This window comes from Castor canadensis, chromosome 1, assembly GCF_047511655.1.
Source record: "Castor canadensis chromosome 1, mCasCan1.hap1v2, whole genome shotgun sequence".
Classification (NCBI taxonomy): Eukaryota; Metazoa; Chordata; class Mammalia; order Rodentia; family Castoridae; genus Castor; species Castor canadensis.
The window spans coordinates 179,218,995-179,241,453 of NC_133386.1; the positions used below are offsets into that span (position 1 = coordinate 179,218,995).

The 22,459-nt window shown below is 38.0% G+C and overlaps 1 long non-coding RNA gene across 1 annotated transcript; it reads right to left on the reverse strand.

Annotated features, from left to right (window-relative positions):
- Nucleotides 1-5,023: 5,023 nt before the first annotated feature.
- On the reverse strand, nucleotides 5,024-18,198 carry LOC141421514 (uncharacterized). The gene is made up of 4 exons (XR_012446077.1): nucleotides 18,048-18,198; nucleotides 17,779-17,952; nucleotides 10,876-11,072; nucleotides 5,024-7,977 (listed from the first exon to the last, which is right to left on the reverse strand). It is a non-coding gene; the product is annotated as an uncharacterized lncRNA (long non-coding RNA).
- Between the last annotated feature and the right edge of the window lie 4,261 nt (nucleotides 18,199-22,459).

Below are 22,459 nucleotides of genomic sequence, written 5' to 3' on the forward strand. Positions count from 1 at the left end.
TACAAATAAGAGACATTGTCCAATAGACGGTGTGGGGACTCTCACAAACTAGATATAAAAATACTGAATTTCACTCCATTCAGGCCATATAGGAAGACAGGCCCTATGCTTTAAAACTGTTTTGTAAATACTAGTAACCTGAATATACCTATATAAATTAAAGAAATTTAATTTGTAGTTGAAAACTTTCCCTCACACACAAAACAAAAACTCCAGGTACACATGCCTTCATTAAGGGAATTCTACCACATATTTAATAAAAAACAGTACCAATTTTACACAAATTCTTGCAAAATGTTGAAGTGAATGGGATACTTCCAGCACTGATCTCATAATTAAACTCAACAACAAAAAAAAACTTACAAGACAAAAACAAAAGATCAATCTCTTTTAAACACAAATGCAAAAACTCTAAACAAAATTTTAATAAATTAAACCCAGTAACATCTAAAAATGATAATACATTACAATCAAGTGAGGTTTATTCCAGGAATGTAATCATAGGGTATAATTTAACATTTGAGACACAACCCACAATAACACTATACAACTCTAAAATTTAAATTAAAAGGACTCCCCTAAGCCAAATCTTGGTGAGGATGGAGAGGAACTTAAGCTCTCATACACTGCTTGTGGGAATGTAAAATGGTACAATTACTTTGAAAAACAATGACAATTTCTTAAATGTTGAACACACATCTACTTGATAATGCAGTTAATTCACTAAGTAAACATCAAAAATTTTTATGTTCATACTTCTTCACAAATGTTCACAGAAGCTTTATGTAAAATGGCCAACATTTAGAAATGACCCAAATGTCAATAGATAAAGAATCAGGTACCAATATAGTCATAAATTAAGTACAACTCAGTAATGGAAAGGAATAAACTGTTGACACATGCAATAACTGTATGAATATGAAAATAACTATGCTAAGTGAAATAAGCTAGACAAAAACAGAACAAACAATACCACTACATCTATACAAAGTTCTAGAAAGTGCAAATTAACGTATAATGCAGAAAATAGATCTCTGGTTGCCTAGAAATGTGAGGTGGGAAGAGAGGGATAGAAAGAGGGCTTACAAAGTCTATCGGGAATCTTCTGTTTTGAAAGATATGTTCATTAGTTTGATTGTGGTAATGGTTTCATAAGTGCTTACATATGTCAAAATTTACTGAATTTAAATATGTACAATTCATTGTATAATTTATTGTATGCCAGTTATATTTCAGTAAGGCTATTTTTTAATTGCTTGGAAAAATTCTCAAGCAAAGACAGCTTCATGTGAGATTATTATTCAAAATGCACACTAGAAATAGACAACTATGAAGCACAAAATAAAATGGTAAAAATTAATCTATGAGTCATCTCATAAATATAAAAGTTCTTAACTTGTCAGTAGAAAAAATCACAAAGAATTTACAAGAGACTTGTCTAAAAACAAAGAACAAATGGAAGACTTACCAATCAAATGTTAGCCAAAGAAAACTGATACAGTCATAAAATTACACTATAAGGCAAAAAATTCAAAGGATAAAGAGATTAGTGATGATATAATAATTAAAGGTAAAATAATATTAATAAAAAGAGGATGAGAGGAAACGTTGAGAAATGATGTATGTGCTTATGGCATTGATTATGGTGATGATTTCACAGTATGATCACCTCCAAAATGATCAAGTTGTATGGTTTTATCCAACTTTTTGTAGATCAATCATATCTCAATAGTAAAATCTGTAGTTTTGTGTTGCAGGCTGAAACCATAAGCTGATGAAGAAGGGGACAATCAAAGGCATTTCTGCACGTCTTCCAGTATTGTGCCGACATGAGACTGGAAGAATATGACTCTTGGCACACCAAGAATTTTCTCAGCACACTGAGCACACATGAAAGCAGAATGTTCTGGTTTGTCCACTTCCTCAGAAGCTTTAAGGGAGGGGCTTTAATAAGTAACATATAAGTAGAGCAGTGTTTTTCAAATCACTTCTTGTTTTGCTCATTCGGATAAACATCCGTCATTGCTGTGCGCTTTTGTTAACAAATAAATATGAGGGGAAACAAGGACTCAGGGTTGCGGTTCCAGAAACCCAGCCCTCTGGCTCCTAACACACTCTCATTTCTGGTGGCCTGTTCTTTCCTGGCTCCGATCAGCAACAGTTTTGTTTGTAATGCTCACTTGAACTCACCACTATACACAATATAAACTCTGATGGTTCTTTGATGACATCATGACTTATTCATTCTTGTAATCTTAACACATAAACCTACACCTGGCACATAGTAGGTACTCAGTAAATGTCTGATGGATTAGTGGATAAATGAATGAGTACTCTCTCTAAGATCAAAAGCTATGGTGAAAATTAGAATTTAAAGTTCAATTGTGGGAACCAACTGTTTCTGAAGTTAGGAAATCAGAAGTCTATTCTCTTGCTCTGATTACTTAGGCAACTTTTGACAAATCCCTTTACTGCTTCTGGTCTTTGTTTTTGCACTCAGAATAACAGTCTGAACGTGCTTCTTGCACATAGTAATTTTATTCAAGTAGTATTTTTTCAGTTCCTGCAAATCCTTAAGGGAAAGGGGACACATTCACGAAGAATTGTTTTATAGTGGCACAGAAGAGAAGGATTCTTCAAATCAGTTTGCAAAACCAGCAACTTCCTATCTCTGCCCCAGTTTTTTAAATCAGCCAATAATAATTATCCCCTATAAATCAGACCTCCCTGAAGTTTTCTTTTTCTTTATAGTTGCAGCAAGATAACTGCTTTCCCCTCATTACATTTTATGTCTTTGTTTTGTTTTCACAAGCCCCTTCCTTCCTCCCATAGTAATTCTGTGTCATGAGATGCTAAAGTTATGGGTGGGAAATCTTAGCTTCTATCAGCTCTTAATAAAAATGTATCCTAATTACAAAAAATCAAGACATTCCATTCATTGTGAGGAATGATCTATTTGCAAAGTCTGACAAACAACCTGTGATGTGGCAAATCACTCCAAAGGGAACTCTATTTCCCAAGTCCTGAACATTCAGAGATCTACATGCAGCAACACTTCATGAAAGAAAATTCTGTTCTCTATGTGGGAAGTCATATATATGGTTAGTACCCAGTGGGGGGGGGGAGAAGGAGCATGATAAGGAGGGCATAGCCAAGTTCTGCTCCTCAAATAATGATGATCTTTCTAAGCCCTAAAAAATAGCCCTCTAGCATCATAAAGAAAGATTCCTAAGGATTAAAGAAAGAAAACTAATGCTTGATCTCCCTGCAATATTGAAGCAAGTAATATTAAGAGAATCCATTGTCTGAAACATAACAAATGTTCACTAAATGCTTGCTGAATTAATTGCAGACTTGTTCAGAGAGTATTGAACTTGAAAGAAACTTGAGAAATCAATAAAGGCCCAGAGATATTAAACGAATTTCCTAAGGTCATGAAATGAATTAGTAGAATAGCAGTACTTGAATCCAAGTCTTTCATTTATCCATTCATTGTTCTTTCCCCAAGAGAGTCAATAATGGTGCTGACCTCTCACCACCTTTCCATCCCACCATGCAGTAAGATATCAGCAATTAGGGTTGCTAGCATCTTTCCTAAAATGGTTGTCCCTTTAGTTGATTCTGCCCATATGATGCCAGAAAATAACGGGGCTCCACAAAGGTCAGCCAAGACAGGCGTCTCCTCCAAGCTCCTTTATGATGCTTTGTAATAGTGAGAAAACCACCTCTATATTCCTACCCGCAGCATTTGTTTTTAAATAAAGTATTGTATAAATATCATTCACCAGATACGTACATATTAGGGGAAGGCAATGTGGGAAATGGTTACATGCACAGTTCTTTGGGGGATTAAATACCAGTTAACTTTTGTGAAAACTGATTTCTGGCCCAATTTACCCTCTCTTTTGTCTCTGTATGTTTTTTATGTTATGTTATTATGTTTATCACCAGGTGAAGAAAGAAAGAAGGAAGGGAGGGAAGGAGAGAAGGAGAGGAAAGAAGGGAGAGAGTGAGAGGAAAAAGAAAGAAAGAAAAAAAAGAAAGAAAGCAAACTTCATACATACACACCAGTAAAGCTGCAAGTACTTCAAAAGATTTCATGTATGATATATCTGATACATTATAAGAACCTGTATAAATGCCACAATGTACCCCTACGCATCACAACAAAAAAGGAAAAAAGAAAAGCTGATCACAAGGCTGGCATGAAGATATCACTGACATGTTTGTCTCACATTCGACTTTGTAAGAGATCTTGCCAATGATCACTCTTTAAGGAAAATCAACAGAATCAAATTGCTTTTGCTAATTCTCCAGTTTCAATTCAATTACCTCCCCCATTTAAGTTCTTTCTGATGGCTCCACCCAACTGAAAAACCAGAACACACTAGAAAAATATTTATTGATTATCAGTTTTTAAACATATTAAAAAGGAGGTCATATTTTGGGTTCCAGTCCCCAACATCTAATTATTATATTGTAATGCTTATTAACAAAACCAAATAGATTATTTTAAAGAAAGTGTTTTTGCTGAGTTGCCATGAAACTGGAAAAGAATAATTCTTATCATTGACATGATAAGGGTACTAATATCAAACAATTGTTTCAGAGAACTAGAAGACATGATAGAGAAAGATTCACTAGTAGGGCTGGAGGTATGGCTCAAGTCGTAGAGCACTTGCCTAACAAGCACAAGTTCAAATTCCAGTATCACAAAGAAAACAAAACAAGCCTGATGAGCAATAGTCCCATTAATAAATGAAAGAAGTTGTGGAACTGATCAGCAGCCACTGAATTATTGAGTCCTAGGTCCATCTGTTCCAGTTCTCTGACTCAAAAATCAAAATTGCATGAATTTATAAATACTCAATCTTCACAAACATCATAGTCAAATGAAGGAAATTATCTAACACATCAAATGCAATTCAACACATCATCAAGCCATTAAAAAAGGAATCTTGCACAAAAAAAAAAAAGTACACACCAGAAATGATTTCACACAAATGAAATGATAATAGCCAAATGGAACAACAAATTGTAGTGCATGCAGCATGGCCTTTGGCATGGTTAGTATATGTCATGTGGAATATGAAAGAGTGTGGGGGGGTCTCAGAGAATTATTCAAATAAGGCTCAGAAAAACCATCCCAAACAAAGAGAAGACAAAAGGCCTTGAATTGTAAAAAGCCACTATGACTAGATGATATGGATATAAGAGAAAAAGCAGGGATAGTAAAGTGGGAAAGAGCCAGTTACTATCAATAAATCTACCACTTAATAGTTGTGGCATTAAATTGTTAACTCTCTTATTTCCTCTAGAAAATGACAGCTACGTCATAGATTGGACTTGATTCAATGGAGGTTTTAATCCTGGACAAATCAGGGAACCCCCTCTCTTGTCCCAACCTATAAAATAAATGCCATTGATTTATTTGAGTAAACCCCAGGGGAATTACTGAATAACGTTTGGCATATCACCGGTTTTCACTGTTAATGTTATAATTACTACAAAGCCACTAGATTCCTAATTCCTAAGTTGCATAATGAACTTCAAAATGATTGCCTATGTCAGGTAATTATTTTAGTCAGTTTTCCATTGCTGTGATGAAATACTTGAGAAACTCAATTTAAAACTATTTATTTGGGGTCATGGGTTTAGAAGTTTCTGTCCATGGTCCCTTAACCCCATTGCTCAGAGTCTGAGACAAGCCTGAAAATTATGGTGGAGAGCATGTGGAAGAGCAAAACTGTTCACTTCATGTCTCTTGGGAAACAAAAGAGAGGAGAATGGGCCAGGAATAAGGTACAGTCCCCAAGAATATGTCCCTAAGTATCCACTCCCTTCAACTATGTCACATCTCCCCAAATCCACTCAGCAATGAGTTAATCTACTGATGAGGTCAGAGCTGTCATGATCCAATCACTTTCCCAAAGTCTTGTTGCTGCCTTGGGGACCAAACCTTGAACACATGAGCTTTGGGGGGATGTGCTAGGTGCAAATCATAACCATGCTGCTATGTGTTCATATCATTCTTCTTCCTAGAATTTCCTACAGGAGGAAATTTCTGAGCTTTACTTATAATTAGGCTGAGATCTTGGAACTGGATTCTGGCTAATTAGATGTAGGCAGAATATGCAGTTCCCTAACCTACCTTTAACAGCCCTTGTGGAAATGGTTATGCATCTCTTACTGAACAAACCCTGCTATGTTAAATTCCTTTTCCATCCCTTTGCATTAGTTTTTGCGGATTCTATCACTTTCTGGTTATTTTAATTGTTAAAACATAGTTCAATCCAGTTTAAAACTTCAGCATTCAAAGCTCACTCCATCCCCTTTGCCAGCACAGTCTAGAATTTCAGCCCTGGTTCCTCAGGGTGGGAAAAGCATGGGATAGCTGTGCCCCTTCTTCCAGGTAGAGATACTGATGTTGAGGTCAAGAAGAAAGGGTAGGGTGACAGACTCTTCATCAACACTGCCCATATATCACTTATAAAAATGAGTCCCTTGCCTCACCCTGGTTCATGTGGATTTTATCCAATGTTCACAGCTTCCTTTCCTATGGTGGTTTCCAGTTTTGTTGGCAATAGGGCTAATCTTTCTGGCTCTCTCCAGGGACTTATACAATGGGGCAACTATTTCTCTCACAAACCTTGACTGCTTGCTGTACAAACTCCTTCCCCTTAAACCAAGTATCCCTTTGCTAAGCCTAGTGGTCAACAGGGCAGTCCTCAGCTGCAACTGTTCTCTCACATCTGAACCCTCCTACAGGTAGTCCTAGGAACAACTGGATCTGAATATTTTGGGTAAAACTGAATGAACTATGGAGAGATTGCATCATAATCTTCTCAGACACACTTTATCCTGGTTCTTTAAGCCTCTGGTTCTGTGCTACACTAATGGCCTCCCATTTCCAGGCCCCCTTAGCAAACCAGGTACTAGTCCTTATATTTAGTAACACTAATCCTCATCCTCCCAAGCAAGCCAGCTGGTTTTTTTAGCTCAGCATTTTTTAGCTCAAGTACTTTACCAAGGAATCAAATGACCTTTCTTTTAAGCCCTCATGATCCTTTTTGGTGAAAATTATCACATAAAAATTGTGAGTATTTATGACATACCATGTGTGGTCTTGATACAAATATACATTGTGCAATGTTCAAATCAGGGTAAACATATTAATCCCTTCAAATATTTGTCATTTCTGGTCATGGGAGAAAGATTTCCCACACTGCTGAGTTCTATCATCTGACTCGTTGGCAGTTGCTCAGAAAGTCAGGCCCAGTGCTCCACATTGTGGCATCTTACCTGACTCCAGAGATGAACTAAAGTCTGACTCCCTTTGGATATGTCTTGGAGGCTCAGGGATCTTAGTTAGACGCCCACCTGTGTGGGACAGTTGGAAAGAATTCCAAGAGAATAGGCAGTTGCAGTACATCCTGGGAGGCCATCACACCTTCAAAAACAGGATATCAAGAAAAAAATACACAAGATTTGTATTTAATGTATTCAGTTATTTTCTTTTTTTTTTAAGAAGAAAACAATCAGTATTTTGTGTAACAGAGATATTCATATGCTGTACTTCTCTGCAATTTGAACATGTAAAACATTGAATTCACCTTAGTGCTGCATAACCGTATACTGTTCCATATTACCTTCCAGCACCAGGATACATTTTACCTTCCACTGGAAGGAATTTAAGCTTCGCTGTCTCCCCATTCTGATTCTTTGAAGGTCTATTCACTCAGAAATGGAAACAGGGTCTCTCTTGATGAATTAAAGTAGCAATGAACTTCTGCTATTCCTGGACACACCCAGCACATTCTGTCATTATTTGATGGCTGCAGACATCCCCACTCTGCCACGTCCATTGAGAAGATCCTCTTGTCTGTTTCACATATCATTCGAAAGCAGGGTGATGGCAGGGGCGTTCTGCACCATAGTTCATAAGGGAGCCAGCAGAACACATAAACCAAAGCTGGTCTGGACAGAAAAGAGAGAATAATATTAAAAACAAGTAAAGCCTGGGCAGTTTTCTCATTCATCTTTGCCTGATGGAAGATGGTTTGCAGTTAAGTGAAAGATGGGCCCCCAGCAATGAAGCTGTCTGCTGCATTGAGACTGCTTGGCCATGTCACTAGCTCAGAATTACTGCAACTGCCGGGTGTCAGAAGGCATCAATTGTCCCAGACTCACTTGCTGGGCTCAGAGCCATGGACTGTGGGGCTAAACATCATCATTCTCCCAGATGGAGTCCGCACTTGCCTCTTTATCATCCAGATCCCCCACCCCAAACATTCCCATGGATCAAGTCCTGTTATTTCTCCAGGTACAGAGTCACGGAGCATAGAGTAACATCATCAGTCTTCCTCACAGTTCACATCCACCAGAGAGTTATTTCCTTCTCTTTCAGATGAATTACCAGCTGACAGCTTAGATCTTTCCTTTCTTTGTGTCCTGCATACAGAGTGAGGGGCAAGGGAAATCCAGGCAACTCTTTTCCGAACTAAACATTTCTCTCCATCATTTCTGCCACTTGGTTGAAAGGTCCTTCATATCCATCCATGTCCAGAGTGCTCTCCAACTAAACCATGGAGCATAACATGGGGAGAGTGCTATGTCTTGGAATTGGAAGTTACTCTAAGACTCATCTGAATCCCATCACCCTTGCAAATCAGGAATCCCCTATGCTAATAGTGCTGCCCAGTTTAACCTTTTCCCACTAAAGTGAGGCAGAGCTTACTCCAAAGCTGTTGTTTCATTGACAGAAATATCTAATTGCTACAATTTCTTATGAAGAGCAATCCATACCCCGTTTCTCTATAGCTTTCACTTACTGGACCACAAACATGAAGTGTCCTTTAATATAACATCCATTTAAAAATCGAAACATTGACACACTCATGAGTACATTCTTCCTGTGATTTAGCCCCAATCTCTTCTCAATTCTTATTTAAAAAATAAGCACTTTCTTACAACTCTCTAGCAATGTCCTTTAAAATATTATGTATGGAACTATAGCCACAGGGAGATCCTTGCCTTCCTGTGCCTCTTCTTTTTATTTCTATAAATAATATGCAAAATTGAGTAAAAGCTGCATTATAATTTGGCTCATATTAAGCTTATTGATTAAAATTCTCACTAAATCTTTACAAATACTTTGTTTTAAAACTATATCTCATCTACTAGTCCATAATAAAATTGACTTTTAAAAACCTAAATGTAACTAGCCACCAGAGAATGGCTCATGTCTATAATCCTAGCTACTTGGGAGACTGAGATCAGGAGAATCATGATTTAAGGCGAGCCAGGGCAAAAAGTTCACGAGACCTCCTTCTCAACAGAAAAAAGCTAAGTTTGGTGGTACTCACCTGTTATCCCAGTTAAAATGTGAAGCATAAAATAGGAGGATCATGGTCCGGGCTGGCTTGGGCAAAAAGCAAGACCCTATCACCAAAATAAACAAAGGAAAAAGGGCTAGCAAGCACAAAGCCCTGAGTTCAAACCCCAGTACTGACAAAAAAAAAAAACTAACTATAGTATTTTATATTTACTCCAAATTAATTACACTGCATTTGTTTCATCATTTCAGTTTGTTCATCTCTCTTTGGATCCTCTCTCTCCCAAATGTAATCAATGAATTATGTTCTCATTCACATCATTAATAAGAACAGGAAGGTAGAGGTCAGAGCCTAGAAAACCTCAGAGAGAGAGTTCAAAATTGACACTAATACATTATTATATAGGTTATACATAATAATATGTTCTTGAGTATATATTGAATTAACAACTAATTAAATTAAATATAGTTAACTAACTAATGAAATGTAACTGCACACATTTTCCTATCTTCAATTCAACTCGTTGAACATTTTCTGGTCACTACTGTGTACCAGGACATACAGAATAGAACCTGTTCTCTCTCTTCAAAAGGCTCACAGTGTAACAGGGAAATCATGAAGAAAATAAATAATAGTTTCCTATGATGGGTGCTATGATACAGGTAGAATTGGAATCTAAATTTTACCCAGAAATGTTGATGAAACCTCGCAGATGGTGTGAAGGTTTTTCTCCTTTCTCCCCACTCTTTTCTGGAGTTCAGTCTCAAGAATGTGAATAAATAGAGACTTTTACTAAAGACCTAACGGCAAGCATGGTAGAGAAAAAAAAGATGTCATACTGGGTATGGTAGTAAACACCTGTAATGCCAGCACTCAGGAAGCAGAGTCAGGAAGACCATGAGTTCAAGGACAGCCTGAGGTACATAGTGACACTCTTATCTCAAACCAAATTTGTAAGTTTATTTTATTTTTAGATTTCTATGTTTTTTTTTTATTTTTTTTTCTCATTTATTCACATGTGCATACAATGTTTGGGTCATTTCTCCTCCCTTCCCCCTGCCCTCTCCCCTACCTACCCCACCCCTTCCCTCTCCTCCCCTAACCCCTTGCTACCAGGCAGAAGCTATTTTGCCCTTATCTCTAGTTTTGTTGAAGAGAGAGTATAAGCAATAATAGGAAGGACCAAGCATTTTTGCTAGTTGAGATAAGGATAGCTACACAGGGAGTTGACTCACATTGCTTTCCTGTGCATGTCTGTTACCTTCTAAATTAATTCTTCTTGAACTAACCTTTTCTCTAGTTCCTGGTTCCCTTCTCCTATTGGCCTCTGTCACTTTGAAGTATCTGCATTAGTTTCTCTGCAGTGAGGGCAACAAATGCTACCTAGATTTTTGAGTGTCTTACCTATCCTCATACCTCGCTTGTGTGCTCTTGCTTTATCATGTGATCAAAGTCCACTCCCCTTGTTATGTTTGCCCTTGATCTAATGTCTGCATATGAGGAAGAACATACGATTTTTGGTCTTTTGGGCCAGGCTAACCTCGCTCAGAATGATGTTCTCCAGTTCCGTCCATTTACTTGCAAATGATAAGATTACATTCTTCTTCGTGGCTGCATAAAATTCCATAAATTTTGTAAGTTTAAAAAATAAAAAAGGTCTTTATCACGTGAAGCATATGTGGCACACAGCAGCATCAGACAGGAATCATCCATGCTGGGTATCACTGGACCATGCTTCTGTGGATGGAAAGTCAGAAAGGACAATGAACAGATTAAATAGGAATTCCGTGCCACAGGTGTTACATGTACTCATTGGTTCTACTGTTCATTAGCTATTCTGCATAAATGAAGGTTTTATTTTTAAACATTGATATTTTCTTCTAAACCTTTTGTCTAGTCAAAGTTCTTCTTGTTTTACTGAAGACTTCAGAATTTTGAAAGGCAAAGCCAGAGGTGACAGAGTGGCTCAAGTGGTAAAGTGCTTACTTAGCAAGTGTGGGGCCCTAAGTTTAAGCCCCAGTACTGCCAAAAATAAAAAAGAAGAAGAAAAAGAAAGCAAAGCCAGTAACAGTCTATTTTTTCTGCTGCTTCTTTGATGTGTCATCGCTTGCCAAAAGAGGTCTTTGCAGAGAGCCCAGCTGACTCAAGGAGGGCCAAGTATGGAAATGAAAAGAAGAAATGTTGGTTAACATTTAGAAGCATTATCTTGCCTTGGATGAGCAGGTGGTTGCCAACAGATGACTGGAGGAAGAGCACTCCAGAGAAAGTTCAGCATGTGCAAAAAGCACAAGAAAACATAGTCTAATAGGTATAGGTAAGGAGTTCCTCAGTAGAACTCCAGCAGCCCAGCAACTAAGAGAAAGGATGGACAAATGGGACTACATGAAATTAAAAAGCTTCTGTACAACAAATGAAATGGTCTCTAAATTGAAGAGACCACCCTCAGAGTGGGAGAAAATCTTTGCTAGCTATATATCAGATAAGGGACTGATAACCAGATTATACAGGGTGCTCAAAAAATTAAACTCCCCAAAAATCATTGGACCAATAAAGAAGTGAACAACTGAACTAAACAGAATTTTTTCAAAGGAAGAAATACAAATGGTAAAAAAACACATGAAAAAAATGCTCACCATCTCTGGCCATAAATGAAATGCAAATCAAAACCACACTAAGATTCCACCTCACTTCTGTTAGAATATCTATCATCAAGAACACCACCAACAACAAACACTGGTGAGGATGCAGGAAAAAGGAGCCCTTATCCACTGCTGGTGGAAATGCAGCTGGTACAACCACTTTGGAAAACAATATGGAGGCTTCTTAAAAAACTAAACATAGTTTTTTAGGTGTCTTACCTATCCTCACCCCTCCCTTGTGTGCTCTCGCTTTTATCATGTGCTCATAGTCCAATCCCCTTGTTGTGTTTGCCCTTGATCTAATGTCCACATATGAGGGAGAACATACGATTTTTGGTCTTTTGAGCCAGGCTAACCTCACTCAGAATGATGTTCTCCAATTCCATCCATTTACCAGCGAATGACAACATTTCGTTCTTCTTCATGGCTGCATAAAATTCCATTGTGTATAGATACCACATTTTCTTAATCCATTCGTCAGTGCTGGGATAGGTAAGACACCTAAAAAACTAGCTAGTATTTGTTGCCCTTAATGCAGAGAAACTAAAGCAGATACCTTAAAGCAACTGAGGCCAATAGGAAAAGGAGACCAGGAACTAGAGAAAAGGTTAGATTAAAAAGAATTAACCTAGAAGGTAACACCCACGCACAGGAAATCAATGTGAGTCAATGCCCTGTATAGCTATCCTTATCTCAACCAGCAAAACCCCTTGTTCCTTCCTATTATTGCTTATACTCTCTCTTCAACAAAATTAGAGATAAGGGCAAAATAGTTTCTGCTGGGTATTGAGGGGGGGAGCGGGAGGGGGTGGAGTGGGTGGTAAGGGAGGGGGTGGGGGCAGGGGGGAGAAATAAACCAAGCCTTGTATGCACATATGAATAATAAAAGAAAAATGAAAAAAAAAAAAAAACTAAACATAGGCTATTGTAAATGGAATTGTTTTCATATATTCTTTCTCAGTTTGTTCATTATTAGTGTATAGAAATGCTAATGATTTTTCTATATTGATTTTATATCCTCCTACCTTGCTATAGCTATTGATAATGTCTAGGAGTTTTTGGGTAGATTTTGGGTCTTTAAGGTATAGGATCATAACATCTGCAAATATGGATATTTTGACTGTTTCTTTACCTATTTGTATTCCTTTTATTTCTTCTTCTTACCTAATTACTCTGGCTAGGAATTCCAGTACTATGTTGAATAGGAGTGGAGATAGTGGGCATCCTTGTATCACTCCTGATTTTAGAGGGAATGGTTTCAGTTTTTCATTGTTAAGTATAATGCTGGCTGTAGGTTTGTCATATATAGCTTTTATAATGTTGAAGTACTTTCCTTCTATTCCTGGTTTTCTTAGAGCTTTTATCATGAAATGGTGTTGGATCTTATCTTTTTCTGCTTTTTCTGCATCTATTGAGATGATCAAGTGGTTTTTGTCTTTGCTTCTATTAATGTGGTTTATTACACTTATTGATTTTCGTATGTTGAACCATACCTGCATTCCTGGGATGAAGCTTACTTGGTCATGTCATTCGCAAGTAAATGGATGGAACTGGAGAACATCATTCTGAGTGAGGTTAGCCTGGCCCAAAAGACCAAAAATCATATGTTCTCCCTCATATGTGGACATTAGATCAAGGGCAAACACAACAAGGTGATTGGACTTTGATCACATGATAAAGCGAGAGCACATAAGGGAGGTATGAAGATAGGTAAGACACCCAAAAAAACGAGATAGCATTTGTTGCTCTCACTGCAGAGAAACTAATGCAGATACTTCAAAGTGGCAGAGGCCAATAGGAGAAGGGGACCAGGAACTAGAGAAAAGGTTAGTTCGAGAAGAATTAATTTAGAAGGTAACACACATGCACAAGAAATCAATGCATGTCAATTCCCTGTATAGCCATCCTTATCTCAACTAGCAAAAACACTTGTTTTTCCTATTATTGCTTATACTCTCTCTTCAACAAAATTAGAGATAAGGGTAAAATAGTTTCTGCCTGATAGCGAAGGGGTGAGGGGGAAAGAGGAGGGGGTAGGGTGCAGGGGGAAGGGGGAGAGAAATTACCCAAATATCGTATGCGCATATGAATAAAAGAAAAAATTTAAAAAAAAATAAATAAAATTTAAAAACTAAACATAGATCCTGCCATATGATTCAGCAATACCACTCCTAGGGAGTACAACTCACGTTATTACAAAGGCACCTGCACACCCATGTTTATTGCAGCACTATTCACAATAGCCAAGCTATGGAAACAGCCAAGATGCCAATACTGATGAATAGATTTAAAAAATGTGAAATTTATACACAATGGAATTTTGCTCAGCCACAAAGAAGAATGAAATTTTGTCATTCGCAGGTAAATGGATGAAACTGGAGAACATCATCTTAAGCAAAGTTACCCAGGCTCACAAGGCCAAAAATCACATTTTCTCCCTCATATGCAGATTAGAGACCAAACAAATGCAGTAATATTATTGGACACGGGTCACACTAAGGGGAGACCGTGCATGGGAGGAACAGGGAAAGGGAAGGAAACCTAAAACTTGAATGTGGTTGATGTGTTCACTGTAGAGGAGCAAATATAGTAATTTTCCCACTATTAAGTGGCCAAGGCCACTGTGGGAAGGTGAAGAGGTCTGGTAGAGGTGAACCAATGTGGATTGTAATACACATGTGCATGGAAGCACTAGGAATCTCTCTGTATAGCCATCTTTATCTCGGACTAGCAAAAACACTGTATTTCTTATTATCTCTTGTCATGTTTTCTCTTCAACAAAACTGGAGAACAAGAGGGCAGAACAGGTTCTGCCCGGAAGGGCCAGAGGAGGTGGCCCAAACAATGTATACACGTTTAAATTAAAAAATTACACACGATAAAATTTTTTAAAAAGCATAGTTTATGGGTAATTTGTTTAAGATCATACTAAAATCCAGATATTTTCCCTCTAGTGAATTTCATTAATCAAATCACTCAATGGCAAAATCCAAACAAAGAAAATTAGATCAGTCTAGTCAAGTTTGGTTTTTTTTACAGTTTTTTTATCACATTATTATTGTACTAGGGATACATTATAACATTTACAAAAGTGCTTACAATATGTCATAGTTAAATTCATCCCATCCATCATTCTCCTTTATCCTTCCTTCCCCCATCACTGGAACAGTTTGAACAGATCTCATTTTTCCATTTTCATACATGAGTACATAGTATTTCCACTACATTCTCCCTCCTCTACCCTTTCTTATATCCTCTCTCCTCCTACTGGTACCAACCCCCAGATAGAACCTGATTTACATTCTTGCCTCTGTTTTTGATTTTAAAAAAGACATTTTTGTTTAAGATATCTATATAGAGATTTTCATTAGGACATTTCCATGTGTATACATACATTGTATTCCAAATTGATTCATCTCCTCCATTTTTCTCCTCACTACCTTAGTCCTCTTATAGTGAGTTCAACAGGTTTAAAAATTCTATATTCATCCTTAAATAGAAATGGAGTAGCTCCAGTTGTAGAGTGCTTGCCCAACTTTGTTATTTGAAACTAATTTTTAAATAATTTTATCTTTCTTTCCAAAGTATTCACATCCATCTCTAAATGTTTCATTCCTGACTTTGACCAGAGATTGAAATCTTCTTGATTAACATATTCTTTTCAGGATTCATTTCACTCCCCTTTTTGAAAACTAGTGATTTCAATATTTCAGCACCTTTTTCTTTTCCAGCAATTCCACAAAATAAAATAAAATTTTAACATATGTATGGAGCTCTTACTATGCTACAGACACTGCCCTAAGTGTTTTTACCCATTAAAATTCAAGTTGATTTCAGCTCTTACCCACTTAAAGATCATTTCCTTGACAGAAAACATGAAGGCAAAACCATTCCTTTCACCAAACAGTTGTGCACCATCTACCCAACGATCATGCCATCTCTTTCTTGTTCTTCTTGCACTAAGTATGCATGAATCAACTCTCCGGGAGATATAGCACATTTCACTGGGCTGCCCTGATTCTCAACAGTTTTGCTAATGTTGTCCTTATATGTTGGTTTCATTCTTGGATATCTGTCCTTAACATGTACCACCACTTCTGCTTTCTATACATTGTCTTCGAAATTCAAGTTTTAACCTAAATGTCTATCACTCAAGGAAAATGGTTCAATTAATAATGGTGTATTCGTTACATAAAATAGTTCACCACCATAGCAAAGAATGAATTCAATCTTTTTATTCTGACATTGGATATTATCCATGATGCATTGTTGGATAAGAATAAGTCAAAAAATAATACATAGTTGAATCCTGTTTGAACTTTTTAAAAATCATGTTTAATAGAAGTAGTATTTTATAAACATTGCATCATTAAATTTTAAAATTCCTCTTTAAAACATTAACCTCTTGCAGCCTTCAAGACTGGGCCACATACAAGATTCCCCCTGTCAATGCAGAAGTAAGTGCTTAATATCTTCAGAAAAACAATAGAATTAAAAAACCAGGCTTGCAAGACTAGTCACTAGATAGTGTGACTTTTCTTTTGTGAAAGAAAATCCAGACTGGTTGAGAGAGGAGACAGTTACAATTTTTCTGGACTAAAGAATGATGGGCAGGAAAGAGCAAGGTGTAAATTATGCTAGGAAAGGTGCTTGGATAACTGAGGTCTAGTTTTGAGTCCAAGCTTGAGCATGGAGAGGAAAAGCTGTCTTCTAAAAGGGGAAGAGAACACCTGGGTTATGTGGTTATTACTATCCTTCCCATTTTTGATTCTGTGAGGAGACCACTGTCACTATACTGGGGTCTACACAGTTAAGTGAGTAGAGAAACAAAGAGAGAAAGAGAGGTTGATACTCAGAAAATTGATTGTCCCTGACTTCTTGTAAGGTAACCTTCAGTGGAGGCCAGTCTTGTGAGCCTGTCATGGACTTCCTGTGAGAGAAAGTGAGGTAATGCTATAGCAAAGTCTTGGTTGGCCCAGGGTCTAGATAGAGGATTTGGAAGAGATTTAGAATTACAAATCACAGGGCTGGAGGTGCGGCTCAAGCAGTAAAGCACCTGCCTAGCAAGTGTGAAATCCTGAGTTCAAACCCCAGTATCGCCAAAAAAAAAAGAATTATAAATCACATGTTCCAGAGCCAAGAAGAGAACTTTCTGAGCAAGGAAACTGCTGGGCCTGAGCAGACGGAGACCAGATCACAAATTACACGAGTCACAGAATTAAAATAAAACAAAAAAACAGATGGACGACTGACATTCACTCAGAAACCAGAGAAGCAGTTGGAAGACTTTAAGCCATACCCTGCACACAGGGTCCACTGACCCACTTACTCCCCACAAAGACTCAAGTGCTCTGTAGACAGAATTGTGTGTTTTCACACAGGCTATTTACTCCCTGAATACCTTTCCCTGGAAAAATCTCTTACTGTTAAGTCCAGTCTCAAGTGTTACTTCCTCTGTTACCAAACTCTCCCTGTGGTGCCCTCACTGGGCTTTGCATATACATCTCTAATAACATTTATCACATGATATTCTGTGGGCTTGGTTACTCATAGGAGGACTCTGGATTCAATAGCTAGCTAGTGGGAAGGCACATAGATTCAATAAGCATTATTGTATCTATGTATTTGGTTTAAAGATATTGAGAAAGCAGCCAAATCTTAACATAAGACTTCTTATGTTAAGCATCATGCATGAAAACTCTACATACTCCATGAAGAGGAACAGAGAATCAACACTGGTTTACCTGGAAGACACACTCAAGTGCAAAGATCATCCTACTCATTTTGTGCCCTTAGCAACTGACCTGATGATGTTTCACATGCAGAAGCTTCTCAGTGAGTGTTGGCTGGATGAACTTCTAGAGGTGAAGTTTAAGATCATGGTGTATAGAAATTGTGCTCCCTCTCTCTCCAAATGAGAAAACATCGGGCAGATTGTCGATGTGCCTCAGGTCATTGTCGAAAACTGGTAACAATTTCTGAAGTTTTATAAAATAGCACAACATTAAAAAAAATCATGTCACTCCCCAGAAGCAAATTGGTACTCACCAAACAGGGAACATTTGATACCTACTTTTGAGAGATAAGACTCTCTAGCTTGGTCCCCTGCCGATAGTCATTGTTCTCAAAAGTTTTATTAATAGACTTTGATCTATTAAAATTGAACCAAGAGCTTCCGGCTGTACAGCAAGTAGATAGATGTAATTCCCAGCAATGTCATTATATTGTCCCTTAAAGTAAATAATGAAGACAGAGCTTGAGTTATTATGTAGGCAGCAGGAAATAGTGAAATTGATAGATTTCTTTATCTCCAGTGACAACAATAATGATGAGCAAGTCCTGGGTTCCATCTCAACAATGAATTGCCACAGTTCTCTTTAAAGAATTAGAGCTTGGAGTAGAAAAATGAAATATAATACTATCTGAATGATGATTAAAGAAATATTACTTAAGACAGAAGCCTTAGTAAAGACACTAATTTCTTAGACTTGTTTTTCTCCTGCTTCTTCCTGATATCAGGAAATCTTTGAGGTTTATTTATGAGAATTCATTCTTAAATATCCCTAGATTTTAAGTTACTCCATGGCCACAACCCCTCACCCTCACATGGGAGAAAAAGAAGTAAATCTTTGTGCCTGCATTTGGTGAACATCTCCATTCGAAAGGAGAAGCTCACAGAGGCAGAGGTCGGAGGATCAGAATCTGAGGATGGCCCAGGCCAAAAAAAAAAAGCACAGACTCTATCTGAAAAATAACTAAACCAAAAAGCACAAGCCTAGCAAGCACAGGCCCTAAGTTCAAACTTCAGTACTGACAAAAAGAAACAGAATCAGCTCAGCTTGATCACTGTCCTTTGCCTTCAAATCATAGACTTACATGTTTCTAAACCCAAACTATGACTTGAATAACACTGTGTGCTAACAAATTTTAATTGTCTTCCAAGAAGGAGGTTCTTGTGCAGGTGATGACTGACTACTCTTTGTCTCCAGACATTGGATGTCTTCTCTATAAGCTACCATTACTTACAAGTTTCTCCCCAGATCTATGAAAAAAGGTCTATAGTAGCTGTCAGAAATCTCCCGTTCTAAACAGTGCTACAAACTAAACAATAAACTCTCTAATATTTTAATAGCACTTTCAAGTTTTATAAAAGCCACCATTTAATTTGATCCTCTCCATAGCCTTAAGAGCAGGATGGATGTGATCACCATCTGGAGGATGATCAGCTTTGAGAGGTTACATATGTGGGAGAGATTTAAAATGGAGGATTGTAACGTCATCTTGGTGTCAGTCATTGTCTGCCTCACAGGGTGGAAGTCTATGGTCACCTGGTACTAGCTGGATGTCTCTCTTTGTTCCCGATGGTGCTGTTATTGTTCTAATATGTTTCCATTCTTTCATGTTAAGCTACAATCTTTATAATGTCATCTAATTTTTTTACATCCTTACATTTGTTACATAGGCTTTTCTATCGGTGCTAGATATGGGGCAAGAACTTATCTTTTTTTGAGGGGGGGCAGGGGGGCAGCACTGGGGTTTGAACTCAGGGCCTCACACTTGCTAGGCAGGCACTCTTACTGTTTAAGCCACCTGCCAGCCCATTTTTGTAATGGTTTTTTTCAAGATAGGGTCTCGTGAACTATTTGTCCAGGGCTGGCTTCAAACCATGATTCTCCTAATCTGCTTCCTGAGTAGCTAGGATTACGGAGCTATCAGCACCCAACTAGAACTTATCATTTTAAAGCCAAGAATCTAGAGGGAAGTTTCAAATGTAAATTGACCCATGTGTATCAACATCCAAGAATCACCAAACACTAACATCCAGAGAGACTCCTCCAGAGCAGGAATGAACACGGAAGCGTCTAGTTTGCTCTGCATAGCTCTAATTAGCACCATGTGTTAGGAGGAGATGAGATTGATTGGGAAGCAAACAGGCTGAACTCCACAGGATATAGCGATACCCAAAGGAGGCTTAATCCACATCTATATTTGGGTTCAGAATGTCAAAAAGTATCAGAAATGCTGCCTAACATTCTGGAAGTCTTTGAGAAAGTCTACAAAGACTGGAAAGGCCAGGTCACAAAGGAAGGATGTTGTCATCAAAGCTGCTTACCTAAGTCACAGAGATCATTACTGTCACAGCTGGTAGTTGAACCTAGTTCTTGTGGCTCCATCTTTCTGCTTCTTAGTTTCTCTAAGTCTGTCTCCCATCTGCTAAATGAGACATTGCAATAGATGCTACCTAGGATTTGTACAGCTCAAATTCAATGATTTCTTTTCCTTCTAAAAGCATCTCAGCCTAGCCCAGACCCCTCCATTATCACTACATCATTCTCACTCTCTTCTAACCCAAGCAGGTGAATGAAACAGGAACCAAAGTTGTCTGCTCAGGACTTAATGACACCTTCAAATTCAAAGTCTCAGTGAGAAATTACACGTGCCAGTCCTGTTCTGGACAAAAGATCATTAAGTTTATTTACTTGAGACCTGACAAGCCTCTCTTTAAAGTTTAATTACTAAAGAATCAGACATCTTCTTCTATCTGAGTTAACATGGCATTTGTTTTGCCAATGTTCCAATTCAATATATTTTCTCCCCTTCTGTTTCCTTTTCCAGTGCCACCTGGTGACTTATCGCACACTATTTGAAAAATCCATACATTTCCCAAGCAAGGTCAGAAAGCTGATTGGAGACTCCTAGTCACCACTTGGTCACACATGTATTGCTTCAGAGAATCACTAATGTCATCGGGAGAAGGAGAAAAAAATAAGTAATAACTTAGCTATCGATTTCAGAGGAAAGAGAAGAAAAGACAAAAAAGAAAGTCAAACCAGAGTAAGCAGGAACTAAAAATGTATCTCAAATAGGCAGTGAAACTTAAAAGCACATTGACAACAGGAAGAATTTACCTGAACCCATAGGACTGGCACATCCACTGTACTCCCAAATGGGTGATGATTTCTGGGTAGAGGTGAAGGGCATGCCATTATTCCTGATCCACTAACTGGATTGATTCTCAGCTTTCCTCAGTCTAACTGCAAGGCTAACATTCACTTCTGTCTTAATCTTCTTCTCATTTGTTAACCCCTAAGAAAGTAAAGTTCCTCCATAAATATTGCTGTAATATTTCCAGGTGATTCTAGGTGCCGTCAGTCCCCTCTTCCCATGGCACATATGTCTGTGCCCCTTTCCCATCTTTGGCCTTAATCTCCCATAACAGAAGTTTCTAAGTCGCTCTTATCAGTCATAGCCTGTGTTTGTTGATTTGAGTTCCTAGTCATAGTCAAATTATTGATCGCTCTTCTATCTTTTATGGGATTAACTTCTGAAAGACATCCTTTAGGTTTTCAGTTTTGTTTTGGTTCCTGCTTCTGGTAGATCGAAAACTGCCATGCAAGGAGATGGTAGCCCTCTTAGGCACAGAGAAAACTAGAAAGGCCATCAGGGTACTGACTAATTCGCCATTCTGTGCCCAGTAGGATGGATGTGACAAATGTGGGCAAAAGCTCAGGTACAGAATACCTTGTGGGTGCCACACTGGTACCACTGAGACATGAGTTTCCCTCTGGTCTCTAGTGATCAAGCCCCCCAGGTCACTGAGCCACCCATGCAGTGACCCTACAGCCTTACCACCAGTTACTGTCAGGCCCCTGTAAGAAAGAGATGAAAAATTGCTGGATGCTTTCCACTGTACTGAGGCCATGGGTCAGCTCACACACAGGCCCTCTCTGCCAAGACAACCATGTCACTGCCCATTTTCCTCTATGGATCCCACATTGCTGAGCATGGAGGCTTTCTCTAAGATTTGCAAACACCCTAAATTTTGCATACTTGTAAAAAAAATCAGTCAATAAAGCAAATAAAAATCTGCACATTATTCCCATCTGTATCAAATTCCCAAACCTGTCTTATAGTTATGTGGGTAACTCTGTGTTATCATTCAGAATTCAGCTCAAATGCAACCTTCACAGAGAGATCTTCCAGGAAATTTAACCTAATATTATACCCCAATATCTCAATGACCCTTTTCTATTTCTTCACAGAAGTTATTGCTGTCTGAAATGTTCTTAATTATTTACTTGTTTACTATTTATTTCTTGTTATAGAAAATGCATACCAGGAGAGCAGAGACACTAATTGCCTTGTCCTCTCCCATGTCCTCAGATGCTGCAACTATTCCAGATACAAACTTGAAAGAATGACAATTGGGCATTGTTTCCATGGAGCACATAAGCTGTCTGGATAGGCAAAAATTGAGAAAGTAACTGCAGAATCTTTTACAACCTCCTTTGGGGAGTCAGAATTCTAACTCAAAAACTAAACCTTTTCTGCTTCCTCTTTACCCTTCATTCACTATTCCATTTGGCTGAGGAAAAGGCCAGAAAGAAACAAATGCCACTTTCAACCCCAAAGGAAATTGCTTTGGGTGCTAATCTAAGTCTGTAGTCTGAAAACTTTTTTGATCATTTATATTTATCAGTAATC